The sequence below is a fragment of the Crocodylus siamensis genome, chromosome 7, assembly GCF_052110815.1.
Source record: "Crocodylus siamensis isolate JL-2025a chromosome 7, ASM5211081v1, whole genome shotgun sequence".
Taxonomy (NCBI): Eukaryota; Metazoa; Chordata; order Crocodylia; family Crocodylidae; genus Crocodylus; species Crocodylus siamensis.
This window is the reverse complement of record NC_143401.1, coordinates 3,408,714-3,423,759: the sequence shown is the minus strand read 5'-3', so window position 1 is coordinate 3,423,759 and position 15,046 is coordinate 3,408,714. Positions and strand designations below refer to the sequence as shown.

The 15,046-nt window shown below is 43.4% G+C and overlaps 1 protein-coding gene across 1 annotated transcript in view; it reads left to right on the top strand.

Moving 5' to 3' along the window:
* The window catches only part of MAN1C1 (mannosidase alpha class 1C member 1), a 70,465-nt gene that overhangs the window by 1,224 nt on the left and 54,195 nt on the right, over positions 1–15,046 (top strand). The window lies entirely within an intron of this gene.

Below are 15,046 nucleotides of genomic sequence, written 5' to 3'. Positions count from 1 at the left end.
TCGGTCACTTGGGATCTCTTAAAATCTAGGCAGGACAAAGCGCTGGAAAACGATTTGACTCACGGTGGCCCCGGGAATGGGCTGCATGGGGCTTAATAGAAACGCATGAGGCAGATGAGCGGGATGAGGTTGGGGATCCTCTGCACCTATGCATCATGTTGCTATCTCGCTGGTTCAGGACTTGTTACCTAGTAACTGTGGACCAAAGGGTGCCTTCATCATCCATGTCGCCCATGTCTGTGTGTCCGCTGGGTTACACGGATGTAACCGGGGACAGGATTTGGCCAAGCGCCCCTAGTTTGTGTGTAAAGCCTGGCAACCTCACAAACGTTGCGGTGCGATCTGCGACCTAGTTAACCGAGAGCTATAGATCCAGCATAACAGGAGAATTTATTGCATCTTTTTTTGCGGTAACAGGGAACAAACGTGGAGCAAATCTCAGTAGGACAGAAGATGCCAATGAGTAACACTCATAGATTTAATTAAGCAGAGTATTAATTTCCTGGGTTTGCTGCTTAGATAAAGCCGTAGGCGTCCAGCATGTACTCAGACAGCCCCAGGTTGAACAGAGAAGGAAATAAAAGGATGATATTGGAGTTGATGAGCCCTCCATGTAGCCCACCTTTTAAGGACACGCTGCTTTAGAGCTCTCCTGTGCTTCTGATATTTGTCAGTCCTTAAAACCAAAAGCTGCAATACTGGGAGCGTTCCAGCTCCGCTGCCAGGCAGGCAGACGCAACACACCCAGAGGTGCTAGGTTTCTTTGTGATCCTGGGACTGACTGAACCCATCCTCTCACTCTCTGCTGCAGGGTATCAAAATATCTTGTTCTTTCATGTGCTGGAAGTTGAGGATTTTTGTATGTGTTGAGACCCCGCAGGCAGGCTCCCAGTTTCCCTGGAACAACATGATGTGAGCACACAGCCCAGCATCATTCCCTTTCAAAACAAACAAACACAAAAACCACACGCTTTTTTTTTTTTTAAACATTACTGGGAATAGATCATTTATCTGTGTTTAATATTTAATATGGGATTAATATTTAGCAGCCTGAATGTACTCAGACCTGCCTGCTTATAATGCATCCATAATTAGCACTCGATGGCAAAGTTAGGTTTTCAGGGATCAAAATTCATACATATTAGTTTTGTGCCCAGTGGTAATTACTCTTTGAACAGAGCATTTAATTGTGCAAAGTGCCCAGACTCATTTTTTCCACCCCCAGTCTCTTTCATTATGAAGCTAGAGGATGGAGCAGAATGTACAAAACAGGAAGGGGATTGTGCATAGAGGAAGAGATAACTTGTCTTATTTTTGGGAAATGGCAAAGCCACAAGGAAACAAAGGGGAAAAGATAAAACCCGGTACAAAAGGGGGCAACATGGGCCGGAGGAAACTGGCAAAGTCATCAGCAATGTCCTTTAAGTGCTAAGTGGGCCCCGTGCTCTAATTGCTGATCGTTTGGTTGTGCAAGGTAGCTACACGGAGAGTGTGTTAAAGAGTGATACACTGGAGCAATAGGTAATTAATTATCTGTCCTCCAAGAATTTCAAGCCCCATAATTTACTCAGATTTACTCCAAATTGTCTGCCATTCAAGGCTTTTTCTTCCCCTCCGCAGCCAGGTTGTTCTTGCATTACATGGAGCTCATTCTCCAGGGTGCAGGGGTGATGGGTATGAACAGAGCTTGAAGAATGTATTGTCTCGTATGTGAAAAACCTGGGACGTGATGTGGGACCAGGGATGCTGTTTTGGTTGGGAATACAAGGTGTTCCCTTCCCGAGCAGCTTGGGGAAAAGGGTTCGGAAGTCTCCTGGTGGACTGTTTCTGGATCTCTGCTCGAGGCTTCACTCTTCAGCTTTCATATCGTGGTCCGATGAGCTGGAAATTCACTCCTCCTACCTGCCTTGGCTGCCAGAAGCCAGGCTTATCTCCTTGTCTGTGCCCTCTCGGAGCCTGGTGACACGTGGACCAGGAAGGAGGGCGTGTTCCAGCCTCCCCGCTGCACTGAGCTGATGTGTTTGGAAGGTACTTTCCATCACAGTCTTTTCAGCCTCTTTTAACTGTCAGTATGTTTCTGTTTCCTGGGTGAAACTGGCCCAAGCGGTATCATTTTTACTGTGCTGTGTTTGGGACACCTCAGAGTAGTAGCAGAGGCACCAAATGCTTGTGCAGATAAAAGAGCTAAGATGGATTTGGCTCCTTTTGCTTGCAGCATTGGAATTATGTAAACAGTAATTCTCACTAACTGGAGTTTTGACTGCCGAGCTGAAATAGGATGCAGACTACTGTTGATGTCCCTAATTAAAAGAAGTAATTGCAGTACTGCAGCGAACTTAGTTGACTAGTATGCTTTTTCCAATTAACGCAGTGAAGTAAAAGTTGGTAGAGTGGGCAGATGCCTCATGTTCTGCTTTCTGTATTTAAATTCCAAAGCCAATGAAGTCAATTTTTCTCCCTCCAAGAAGAAAGCATGTGCCTTGGACTGACTGCTAACTGCAAAAGGCCAATGGTCATCTAGAGAATTACCTGAGATGTGCTGCTGTGTGTTACTTTTGACAGCATGGTATAGGAGGAGCTCTGACCTTTTGGAGAAAACTGCAATAAAAAACAAATGACAGCACCCCTAACGCTGCATGTTAAGCAACCGGAAAGGCTTGGGATAATTCATCTCCTAAACTGGTCTTTGAAAAACACATTAATTGTATAATTGATCAAGCGTGGCCTCGGGGAATAGCTGATTTTTAAAATATGCCAAATACTAGCAATTGATATTCAAAAATCCAAATGTTCCTGGACTCGGAATAGGGTTCTGACACAGAGCGAACAAATATGAACGATGCAGCGGGATTCCATCTTTCTTCTGTCAACAGTTCCTACCCCAAGTTGGCTCAGTGACGAGCCCAAAATCTTTGCCCCTCCCTCCCCTTCACAAAGGCCACAACTGCAAAACTCCCTGTGATCACTGGAACACGCAAGCTGTGTGGTTTCAGTCTCTTGCATCATAACCAGTAATAAAGTTTTTGGAGCTGGAGTTAAGCTGACAGTTTGGTTGATGGAGTTAAGCTGACAGTTTGGTTGATGGATGAGACAAAGTCGAATGCAGCCTGCTCTCCTCGTGCTGCCTGCACTCTGGGGCTAATAAGGGGGAAAGCGGTGGTAAGACGACCAGTGGAAAAGAAACAGCAGTGTTCCTCGGTGTTTTGGAGCTGAGCAGGGCAACGCTGCTAGTGCTTCAGCCCACGCAGGAATAAGGGTCTAGAGCAGCAGTTCTCAACCCTTTTTGTACCAGGACCCATTTGTGAACATCAGTGGCCAGTCCGGACCTAGTGCACCTCACTCTGGACCTCCTGCCCCCAGGCTCCCAGTATGGGGGGCCCCATGCAGCCCCTCGCTGGCTGGAGCTCTCCCTGCTTGCAAGGTAAAAGCCACTGTTTCTCGCACTTTTTTTTTTTTTCTCCTTTAAAGGGGAATCCCTTTTTCAGATTTGTACACGACCCTTTCATATATTCTTGTGACCCACTTTGGGTCACAACCCACAGGTTGAGAAACACTGATCTAGAGAAACTGGCTCTAAACCACTGTGAAACTGCCTTCACTGGCAGCTGTGCAAAATGCAAACAGCAAAACAAGCGTTCTAAACAAGGAAGATTTGCTGGTTTTGTAACTAAGGAAGGTGGCATTAATATCATAGGAAAAAACAAGTTTTAAGTGAGGTTCCAAAGCCTGACTTGAAAGAGGGGCTAGGTAAGAGTGAAGAATGAGGAGCTGCCAGGTTCCTATCTTAGTCCTGTGCTGGGACTCTGCTTCTCTCTGACATGTGTTTGGTTTCCTTTTACTGGCAGTAATTAAGGTCTATTTATGTTGTAGCCCTTTTAATCGTGATTTCTGCTTTTGTCGCCACCTTCATTTACTGCACCCTGCTGTCTTTTGTGTTTTAACATGGCTCTAACAGCACATTTACTTTGACTCTCCAGATTCTGATCATTAAAAGTCCAAGGATATTTGCCATCAGAGAAAACATTCTTCCTTTGGTCTCAGTCCTCAGAGGTATGTAGGTGTCTAAATACCTTTGAGCATCTGGGCGTTTGTGACTGAGAGTGAGAGTCTATCTCATCCTCTGATATTTTTAGTATTTGCGGTTGAATGAACCACTGCAGGTGGTGGTTAAAAAGGTAGATCTGCGTTTACTTTAAATGTAGCTGTTGGGATGGTCTGTCTCCACTAAACAATTTTGAGGAAATAGGAATCCTAGATTAGGTACTGAACTCTGGCTAACAGTCAGAGTTGGGTGCCTAGTTCCCTTAGGTGCTTTGGAAAATCCATGGGCAACTGGTGCTGCCTTAGTCAGGGGGGCACATTCCTCCCCCCTCCATGACCAGTCCCGCTGACTTGGGGGAAGGGTCCTCCCCGGGTGATCCTGTGACAGCCGATGGCTGCATTTACTGCAGCTGCTTCTGCGAGCAAGCACTGGCCAATCACTGCAGCTGCTCCTAGAAGCAGCTGCAATAAGCGCAGCAATCGGCAGCGCTTGTGGGGGGCATTGGTGTTCCCGCCTGCCCATTGCCTAAGCGGTGAGCATGGCCATCAGGGGGTGCACATGCACCCCTTACACATCACCACTGGGAAAATCCTACCTAATAATTCTGTAGTGGATTAAATAGAAGAGGTTTGTTATGGGCAGCTGCTGGGGAAGTGCCTTATATTGTCCCTTTAATCTGTTCCACAATCCTGACATCTGCTGGGAGGAGAATTCACTTCTGAGACTCAATTCAGTCCTGGACGCCTAGAACTGTAACACCAATTAACTGAATGAAGGGCTCAAATCGGTTGTTAACATTAGGTTACAATTGGGCCACTAGTAAAATCCTGTGTATTCCATTATCCACTGGAGTCTAGTCATCTTTCATCTCACTCTTGCCCCTCTCCCTCAGTGTCCTTCTATGCGGAGCAAGCAACAGGCCTAATTTGGGGGTAACACACATCAGATGTCCCACACACATTTCCAGCTTGAGGAGTTGTCTGGTGCCAGTAGAAGCTCTAGCTGGAAGTAGGCTCTCCCAAACCCATCTCTCAGGCTTGGGTTCTCGGAAGGTTTCATATCTCATGTGGTGGTCTGATATTGCGTGAGTGTATTATGAACGAGAGAGGCTGGTAGCTGATGGTGGAGAAGACTGTTCTAGTAAACCACTTCTTATACTGAAACAGAATGAAAATCTGTCTCAGTATATTGTGATCAAACCATAATTCCATCTCAAGGGGGGAAAATATCTTGCTTTTGAGAGGACTCCATTGCAATGTGGAGTGCTAGACAGCTGGCTGGAATTTTTCCGTTACACTGTACTCTCTTTACTCTTGCATTTATTTACTGAACTCATGAAAAAGGGCACTATATAGTAAATTCCCCTGAATGGTGCATCCAGTATATTTTTGTGCTTCACTAGTCCCTGGTGGATTCATGCAAACAAAATTAGGCCTAACCTGTCTGAAGCTGTGAATGCCTCATTTGGCTCTAGGGTACATGGCTAATTGAGTACAAGTATTTTTGTCCTATAGATGTAATGCACAGACACAGAAAATATTTTCCCTCTGTAGCCTGTTTTGCAGTATGCTGTGCTCTATAAAGATGCTAAAGATAGAGCAGTGCCCAGTACTCCTGCTATAGTCAAGGGTATTTCAGAATTTCAAGGTATTGTAGCTTGTCAGTAAACATTTGCTCATTGCTGTAAAAGCTGAACGCTGAGAGCACTCATTTCAAAGCAACTACATTTGGTGTAAGGCTGACTTATAAGCTGCTGCTTAAAGACAATGCAGTAGTCGCACAAAAGCAAAATTGCTAGAGCATGGACCTCTCCAGACAGATTACAGATAATGACTGAACACAACCACCGGACATGGGTAAATGTGTTTCCAGGACACACACAAGCCTGTTATGCATAAGGACCTACATATTGCTGAATTAGTTCAGTAAATACATGGAGTTTCATCAGGTTGCCTCAGATACAAAGGCAAGGGCTGCGGAGCAGCGGAGTTAGATGGGGGCTAGAGCTTGTCTGTAACCTTCTCCCATGATTTTAATCAGTTATTCTTGCACTGCATGTATAATGACACACATTTGCTAGTACATGAGATTTTAACCGCCTGACAGTCTCCCTATGCAAAATATTTATAGGTTCTTGATTAATTTGATAATCAACAATTAAATCCATCTCTGAATGGGAGAATTGTTTCTGAGTGCAGAGTTCTTCATTTGATCCTTTGCTGGAATTTACAAGAAAATGTTGCCAAACATTCTTCCTGGCCTTTATGGCTTTGTTTTAATCATTAGATGCATAATAAAATAAAATGAGGTTGCCTTAATAAAGGAATAGAGGGGGTGGTGGGAAGAATGAAGCTGTATCTTGCAGTTTCAGATGGGTCTGTACTTTACTTTATTTCTAAAAGGAAATTTTACCACTTGGACAGGGAGGCAAATCTTGTTTTGGGTGTTTCCTCCTTTTTGAATTTATAAGTGATGACTCGAACAAAAGTGCCTTAAATTGGGAATTGTAGAAAGGCTGTTTGGTGTGTGGAGTTGACATGCATCTGCAGTTGTTGCCTTTCCACAGTATCCCCATAGCTATTATGGTTTATTTTATGACACAATATTTTGGAAGGGCTCCAAAGGAGCTGTCATGGCCTGGTGTGTCAGTGATGTACATAATGGGAGTGCATTGTATATGATGGACCCAACACAAATGCAGTAAAGCAAGCACAGCAGGAGCATAGGGAGACTTGGTAATAACCATGTCCTATTAATGCTAGGTTTTTAAGTGTTAGTCATTAGACTGTTGCCCATTTAGTAGAGATACAGTATGAATTAGAACAGAAGATTTCATTCTGAATTCCACTCCTGGCTACAGATTTCCTGTGTGGTCTTAGGCAACTGACAGAGGGACACTGTTGGATAAATATTGCCCAATGCTTCAGATTTTTTACAAAAAAAAAAAAAAGAAGGGTTTTCTATAATCTGGCAACGCACATATTTCGATCTATTTTTAAAACCGGGGGAAAAATTCCTTGGCATTGGTTAACCTAGATCTTGAAATGTTTTCCTAATGTATGCAGACCAGAAAGCAAAATGGGATAAATAATCCATTTTCATTATAGACACTGAAATAAATGTACAAAACAAATAGCTAAGGTGGTGAAAGGTTGTACAGAAATCTAGGTTTGATCAATCAGAAGTGTTCAGGACATTGATAAAGAAAAGTCTTTTTAAAAATCAGATTTTTAGTCTTAATTTTTCTTTGGGCTTATCTGTAAAATGGGTGTGACTTGTGCTTGGCTAATTCCATTAGCCGGAAACGAATGTTTCCAAAGTGCTTTATTCTTTGGGGAGCTATCCAATTACAAATTGTTTGTTGAGATTGTCCTGAAGCAAAAACCCTTTTGCTGGGTCCCTATCATATAGCCATGCTGTGTGTTTGAGCTTTCTCCATTGATGCAAATGGAATTAAAGGAAGGAGAAGATCCTTGAAGGAAAGAAAAAACAAAAAAACCCTGTTTTCTGACTTATTTATTTGGGCTAGTTATTTTGCTGGCTGTGATTTACCTGGGAGCCAGGAATGAATTGGTTCTAAGCCTGCCTCTGATATTCCACTCTGTGGGTTTGGACTTGTCACTTGATCTCTGTTCCTCAACGGACCAATTGGTAGGTTGGGTATAATCAGAAAAGTTTTGGGAGGAATAACTTGGGTAAAGGCTTTGAAAGCAATGCCTAGCACTAATTAGTGGTTTACGTTTCAATTGGCTGTACAAATGCCAGCTCCTCTTAAGGGTTCTCTGTTTGGCATTCTGTCGGAAGTGTCAGTGCCGTAAGGGTCGGATGCTGTTTCGTACGCAGTCAGTGAGTCGACTTCACTTGATTCCAGCTGCAGAATGGCAAAGTCCTAAATCCTTGTTTGTGCTGAGAATTGCAACCATCTTTGTATCTTTCCACAGGCAGCGAATAAAACCGGGATCTTGCTCTGGTTGCATTAACACAATTTCCCTGGCCAGTCAAGAAAGTGCATAGCCATGTACTGTACTTTGGGAAGCAAGAAGATAATCGTGCATTAGTGCTTACTTATCCTGCACTTACCTTGAAACCCTCCCACTCTGCGTGCAGGCAGGCCCAGCTAGCAGATAAAAAGCCTTCACTGGAAATAATGAGGTCTGTGGTTCCTTTTCCAGAGCCTTCATCTTGCATTGCAGTGCTGATTGTCCTGAGCTTGTGAGCACAGCTGCCTTCTGGGGTTATGAAAATAGGTTACTTTTCACAGGTGGTAATGTACTAGCTTCACCCAAGTACCAGGGCTTATTTTCTAATGCTTCTTTAGAAGTTGTTTTCTGGCAGTGAAATCAAAATAGGATTTCCTACTTTCTAAATGCTGCGATGATTTGAACCAAATCTTCATTAGAAGTCTGTTTTGAGTCTATTCTGGTTCCATGAAAATCAGTTACTCCTCCTCTTCCTCCAGTTATGGATCTTTCCTGGGTATACAGGAAGCAGAGTCTAATTTTGTATATTTAAAAGTGTTTTCTCACATAGGGAAAAAAATCTAGATACCTTTCTTTTCCTCCCATTTGTTGTTCTCTGGTTTTCCAAGACTAAAGGAAAAAAAAATCTAATAGTGAGATTTAATTGAGTGTGAAATAGTTTTCTACAAGAAGTCATGGGAGTTTGTTGCATGGGATGTTTAAAGCTAGTGTAAACAAAACAGTAGAAGAGGTACCAAGAGGGACAGGTCTGTACTGACAATGGACAATGTGTGAGTAGATCTTTTCTGCCTCTAATTTCTAGGAATCCTTAGGTTTCTTTCCCTTGGCTTATGTACATCTCTAAATTGCCTTTCATAGCTTTACCCTTTTAGCAGTTCATTAGTCTTGGTAGTGTGATGACCATCTAATGTAGCATTGGAATTATGCCAGGGCCAAGCCCTAATACCTCCCATGACTGGAGGTCAGACTAAATGAAAGCGAATCCCCCTTCATTCTGGCAGCCACATTCTGACTGTTCTAACATCTGCTCTGGGAACTTCATATTTTAGTAAAGATCCAGTATTTGAAAGCTGATTTCTCTGATTTATTGTTGACCAAGATACTCCTAGAGGAGCCTATCAGTTTCTGGCTAATAAATACTTACTGTGCTCCAGGAGCTTCATGTTTTCCTTGAGTACCAACTCAGACAGTGGACAATGGAAAGGTTGCAGGATATATGATTCCTGGCTCTTACTAATCAGTATCTGTCATAAACTAGTGGATCAATCGCTGAAGGCTGGCTAATCTTTGAGAATTGCTCCTTCACCTTCTGGAAATTGACATCACAAGCAACTTTTGACAGGGAGAGGACAGCCATGCTCCAGTCCCTCACTTCAAGCAAGACTATGCAGACAGATGAGCCAACAAGATGGTATCAAGCTAATGGTCCTCCTCCAGATCATTTATTTTAAGCCATCCAGGACAGGGCTGAAGCACAAAGTAGACAACTAGTTCCCCTATGTGTATTCTGGATCAGACTTTGCTCTCCTCTCCAGCCTTTGGACTGTGGGGGAGGCAGCTTCCCTACAGATGCTTTCTTCCTTTTCTGCTCCTCTCCACATGAAGCAGGAGTAAGGGGGGGAGAACTTGTTCTCCATCTTCCCCCTTAACTTCTTTCCTTAACTAGCCCGTCAGTTTACAGCTCTGTTCTTTATGATGCCAGCCCTGGTGCCATGTTGGTGTTGGAAGAAACCTGAACTTTTCTAGGAATCCAGCAGGGATAATTGTATTCATGGGCCTGCTATTGTGCCATTGTCTTGCAAGGGGGAAGGGAGGTTCTTCTCCCTCCCCCTTCTCTGTGTGTGACCACAAGAACTATTGTCCCATGCTCTGTAAAAACAAAACAAACAACAACAAAACCCAAAAACAAAACAAAAAAACCTTTTGAAATGTTACTCGTTGAGCCAGAGCCCTTTGGGCTGTCCAGCCCATTCTTTCTGGTTTTATTCCACATTTGGTATCATAGGTAGCAATGCTGCCATAGAGCCAGGGGTTGCTGGGGTACATTAAATTACTGTTCCGTGTCTTAGTTGTGTAAGGATTCATTTGAGCTCAGGTAAGGTGGTGTTACTCACTTGTCTCAGAATGGCTGAATGGCAGGCATATAAATAGAGGTTTCATGGTCTGTGTTCTGTCTTTCTTGAAACTTGGATTCAATATCCAGAGAGTTTCTGCCATGATTCTGCATCTGAGGCTGAGGAACCACAAGTCTTTTCCATTCTTGGATTTCTTCCTGTGGTATGTCCCTTCTGTAACTAATCTTTTTGGGATGCATCCTACAGGCTGTTGAGTAGTTGGACCCAATGGGTTCTAGAAAGCATTTTTCCTACCTTTTTGTTAAGGAAAAAGAATTCTAGGTATCTTCCTCTGCCCTTGCAGTCTGCCCCTTTGTGTTAAGTTATTGCTACACCATCCTTTGAAATATCCCTTGAGCTGCTGCTTCTCCAGAAGTGAAAAATCTTCAGCGGTGGTTATAATGTAGCTCTGAAAAATCATCTGGCAAGATACTTGTGTATCTCCTCACCACTGTTCTTTAAAATTTGTGGTTGTTTGGTGAGGGGAGAGCATTCTGGGCCCAGCCCCTAAGTAATCGCGCTCTGTGATTCATGTGGAGTGTTGCTGTCTTGGAGTTTTTGTTTTATTCTTTGTGTGTCATTGAAGGCTAAAGAATATCGCTTGCTGAACGTGCTTGGAAGAAGCTGGTTGGAATGTCAGATCCCCTTAAGTCAGTCTACAGGTACATCACAGGGCCAAAAATCTTAAGAGCCAGGGGAATTTCCTGCCTGACTTCTACTGGTACAAGACCCAAGAGTGAGAATTTTTTTTTCAAGATTGTATTTTCAGAGAAGCACAATTATAAAGAAGGTACATCTTTATTCAAGGCTTGCCAGCATAAAAGACTAGCAGCTCAGAAGAGAGGAGGCATTATGAAGCAACATAATCGGAAACACTCAAAGAATCTAAATAATGAAGCAGCCTCTGAAGTTTAGTGCTCTCCTTTGGTGTCTGTCTCAGACCTTGTGCTTGTGCAGCCCCCCGGCAATAGCTATAAAAGGGTTGTTTTATGGAGCTGCAGTGTTTTGCAAACATCTTCTAATTTGCAAGTACGTCAGCAAAATAAGTTTATGATGTGAAGCCCCATGTAATGTTTGGGATGTAAAGTTAATGATTTGTAGCGTTTTGCAAATGTCAGGAGAAATATTTCTTTTGTGGATAGGACCTTTGCACCTCAAACACCAGCTCATCCAAGGATTTCTGAAATCTCTGGTGAATTCCAGCACAGTTTGGGATACTTCAATGCCATGTTTCCATACAGTGTAAATGTATGGGTTTTGTTGGTATTTTTGTTGGTGTTTGGCATGACTTTACATTGCATGTCTGTGTGTAAGCGAGCACACAGTAACTTCTCCAAACGTTTTTCCTTACTTTGGTGATTTCCTGACTTCCTGGACCCAATGGCTTTTGTCAGACCTTAAAAATTACTTATTTTTGCATCCTCACTGAAGTGTGGGGAGGAGGAGAGAGGACTGGTGTTATCTGTGACCTACCACTTGGAGAGCCTTAAGTTGTAGATAACAAACTTTGCAAACTTGAGAAAATGCATCTTAGTTTATTAATTTGGGAATTCTATTTTGTATATTAAATACCTGGGAGCAGTGAACCCAAATCCATAAGACTCCAGCACTTCCTGTTCCAATTTTTGCTGTCCATGTGAGTGGGTGAAAGAAGACAGGGTGCTGAAAACCAGAAATCCAGGTCATTTGCTAATGTCTTCATTATACAGAAGTTGCTGAAATAATATTTCTTTTTTTATCCATTCAGTAGTAATAACTGGAGAGCTAATAATTACCCTGGTGGTTTTTAAATTAATTTCTCATGAATTCATACGCTGTTACATTCCTTTTCCTTCTTGAGTCTTTCTAGCTTCCCTCTCTCATTCGTATTCAGCATATTTGTCAGAGGAAAATCTCTCACTTTATCTGCATCACCGACTCTGTAGTTAGCTCTGATCCTAGAAACTGATCCCAGTGCTTACAGTGGGCAAAATTACTGCTGGAGGACCAATCTGCAAAAGAAATCAGTCTTCAAGTTTAATAAGATTGCTTCTTCCAGGCCTGTGTCACTCCGAGCAAATTGGGAATGCACTCAGCCTCTTGTGAAAGTTTGTTATTTTGTTTTTATAAACCTCAAATACTTGAGCAGTCGCACGAGGGAAAAAACTCAAGAGCAGCCGAGCAGAGCCATCCCCGCTTTTATTTCTAGTGGCTGTTGTGCTGGATCAGTTGTGGTTGTACCCTGGAACATCATCTGCTGGATCAGTTCTAGAAGTGTGAAACACATTTTTGCCTTCCTTTTTCTGGTGCCAGGAGAGACCTAGAACAATTGTCCAAAGCTTCAGCCATGAGACATCAGGGAGTCTTACCATCATTTTCCTCCCTTGTGATTTAAAGCACTCTCTGCTTGGCATTCAGTTCACAAATTCATTCTCCCCAAAATAGGGCTGTCGGTTTTTTTGCAACCTCCCATTTCATTAAGAAACTTTTAACTGCAAAACTAAACTGCTTTGCTGAGATTTCCTACTTTAGATGCAGATGGACCCAGCTGGGACTTAATGCCTGATGTAGCCCCACTTAAAAACTCCCCTCCCCACCCTGCCCCCCTCTTTTGGCATGGTTAAATCCAGTTGCATTAGGAATTTAATTAGGAGTGAGTTTATTTGCATTCAGCTTTCCTAGCAGGGGACTGTATGTCAGACGGACTCTTGGGTCCTGTGTCTGTCTCTGTCACTCTGCTCATGACCTTGTTGCTGTGGGCTTCTGTTCTCTCTTTGTAAAATGAGAATAATGCATGTCTTTGCCTTGAATGTGGTGGGGCTTCATTTATTACAGATGGCCCTTGTTAAGATAGGCAACAAGCATTATTACTCTTGTGCTCACTTGTCTACTCATCTGGAAAACGGGGATGTTTGGCTGCCTTGCTGGAGGCAGTGATGAGCTTCAAAGTGTTTTGTGGACCTCAGACGAAAGGTGCTGTGTGTGCCAGGGAACGTAGCATGGCTGGAGCGGCTTGTGATTTCACGGCTGTTACCATGTTGTACATCTTATCCACTGGGTGTCACCACCACTTCCAAGAACCTTCTCTACAGAAGCATGCACCCTAGTTGCTGATATGAGAAGATCTCTTGTAGCAGTTAGCAGCACAGGGCGTGGAGAACAACCACTCATTTCTGTTGCAGCCTAAAATGGAGGTCAGGGAAATCGGGCCCATCCACTAGCTCATTGCAGTGGTGTTGGTTGTTGACTTGGTTTGCCCCAAGTGCTAACCACAAGTCAAGAGCATGGTGTACGCCCTGCTTTCATTTTCTTTGCTAAATTAAACTGCAAACTCATCCATTCAAAGTTTCTGTTCCTTTTGTTGGTCTCTCCTGGCCTCATTTGGGGCTTGCTTCAATAGAAGGAAGCCAAAAATAACAGTAAGTGGTGGAGAGAAAGCCACCAGCCTTAATTCCTTGAAAATGAATTCTGCTACAAAAGTCCTAGGTAGAAAACTGCCCTGCCCACCTCTTGTTTGAACACTGCTTTATTACATTAACTTGGCAGATAAAGATACATGTAGCAAATTATTTACAGTATCTGCCTAATGTCTAATAATTGAAGTATCCGCCAGCCTATTTACACTGTGGCAGATTTGGCAGAGTTTCAATTTCAGCTCTACAAGCTGTTACCAAGGGCTCACGCACAGGGAAACGGTTGTAGACTCGGGCTGACAACCGAGCCTGAAAACGCCAGCCTATGCTCAGCGTTGAAGGAAGAATCGGATGGATCATCACAGATGGAACCGCTCAGGAAAACCTCAACCGCGTTACGCTGAGTGGGCTTCATAAAGTTGTGCTGCAGTTCAGTTGTGAGGAATTGGGCTTGAGATGGGAACTGCTGGGTAAAGTACTGTAACCTGTGATATGTAGGAAGATTGAAGCCATGACCTTAAAATCTGCATTGCAGCTCTGCTCCAGGGCGTTAACGTGTGTTGATGAACTGTTTGAGCAGGGCTGTATTGCACCCCTGACATGACATCACTTTAATCTGCGTGTTCCCGGTTATACTGGGCTCCTGCCCCTGCACCATGTTCCATCTGGGTCCAGCTGCAAATGAAGTGGGTCTGGAGTTGCTGGTGGCCAGGTCAGGATTACAGTGCGTATAGCCTGGATGTGGCATTTTGCCTTCTCTGCCTGTTGCTTCCATCTCTATGAAATCTTTGGGATGACTAATTGTGCCTTGCCAGAGGCGCGGAGAACTAAATCATTTAACTTTAATTACACTTGTACATGTACTAGTGCCATGCATATTCACTTGGGTAGGAGCACTTTTATCTCTTACTCCTCATCACTTTCCTGGGGTAATAGTATCTCCATTTTCCAAATGGGTAGCACGAGGCCCAGAGCAGCTGAGAAGGACTTGGAGATAGCGGAAAAGCAGGGAATGGGATTTTGCCACTGACTTCCACAGGGCCAGGAGTCCTGCCCCAAGTTCAGACCTCGGGTACTCGCCACCTTGGGGCTGAGAGAGATTAATGCAATGCATGTGTTTAATGTTATTTAAATGAAGAAAAGATCTGCCTATAGCCTAGAGAAATGAGACTTATTATGGCTGTCAGGTGTTTGAAAGCTGGTTAAATGAAAAACTCTCCCTCTCCCTTAGCATTTTATTCAAGGTTAGAAGCTAACATGGCTGCTTTAAAACAGACAGGTTTGCCAGTGTGTCTGTAAATTGCTTCAGTTCCTATTGGGATCTATTGGATTTACAGTAATCTTTAATTATAAAATGTAATTACTTCAGGATGGATTATCAGTGTTGCTGTCCACTTCCACGTGTTGCCTGGTAACATACTCGCGCGCTGTAGCCAAGTCTGTTCTGCTAGTTATAGTCTTTTAAAATTTGTAAAGTAAAAGCCTGTGGATATTAGGACTTGTCTAAATGAAACCTTT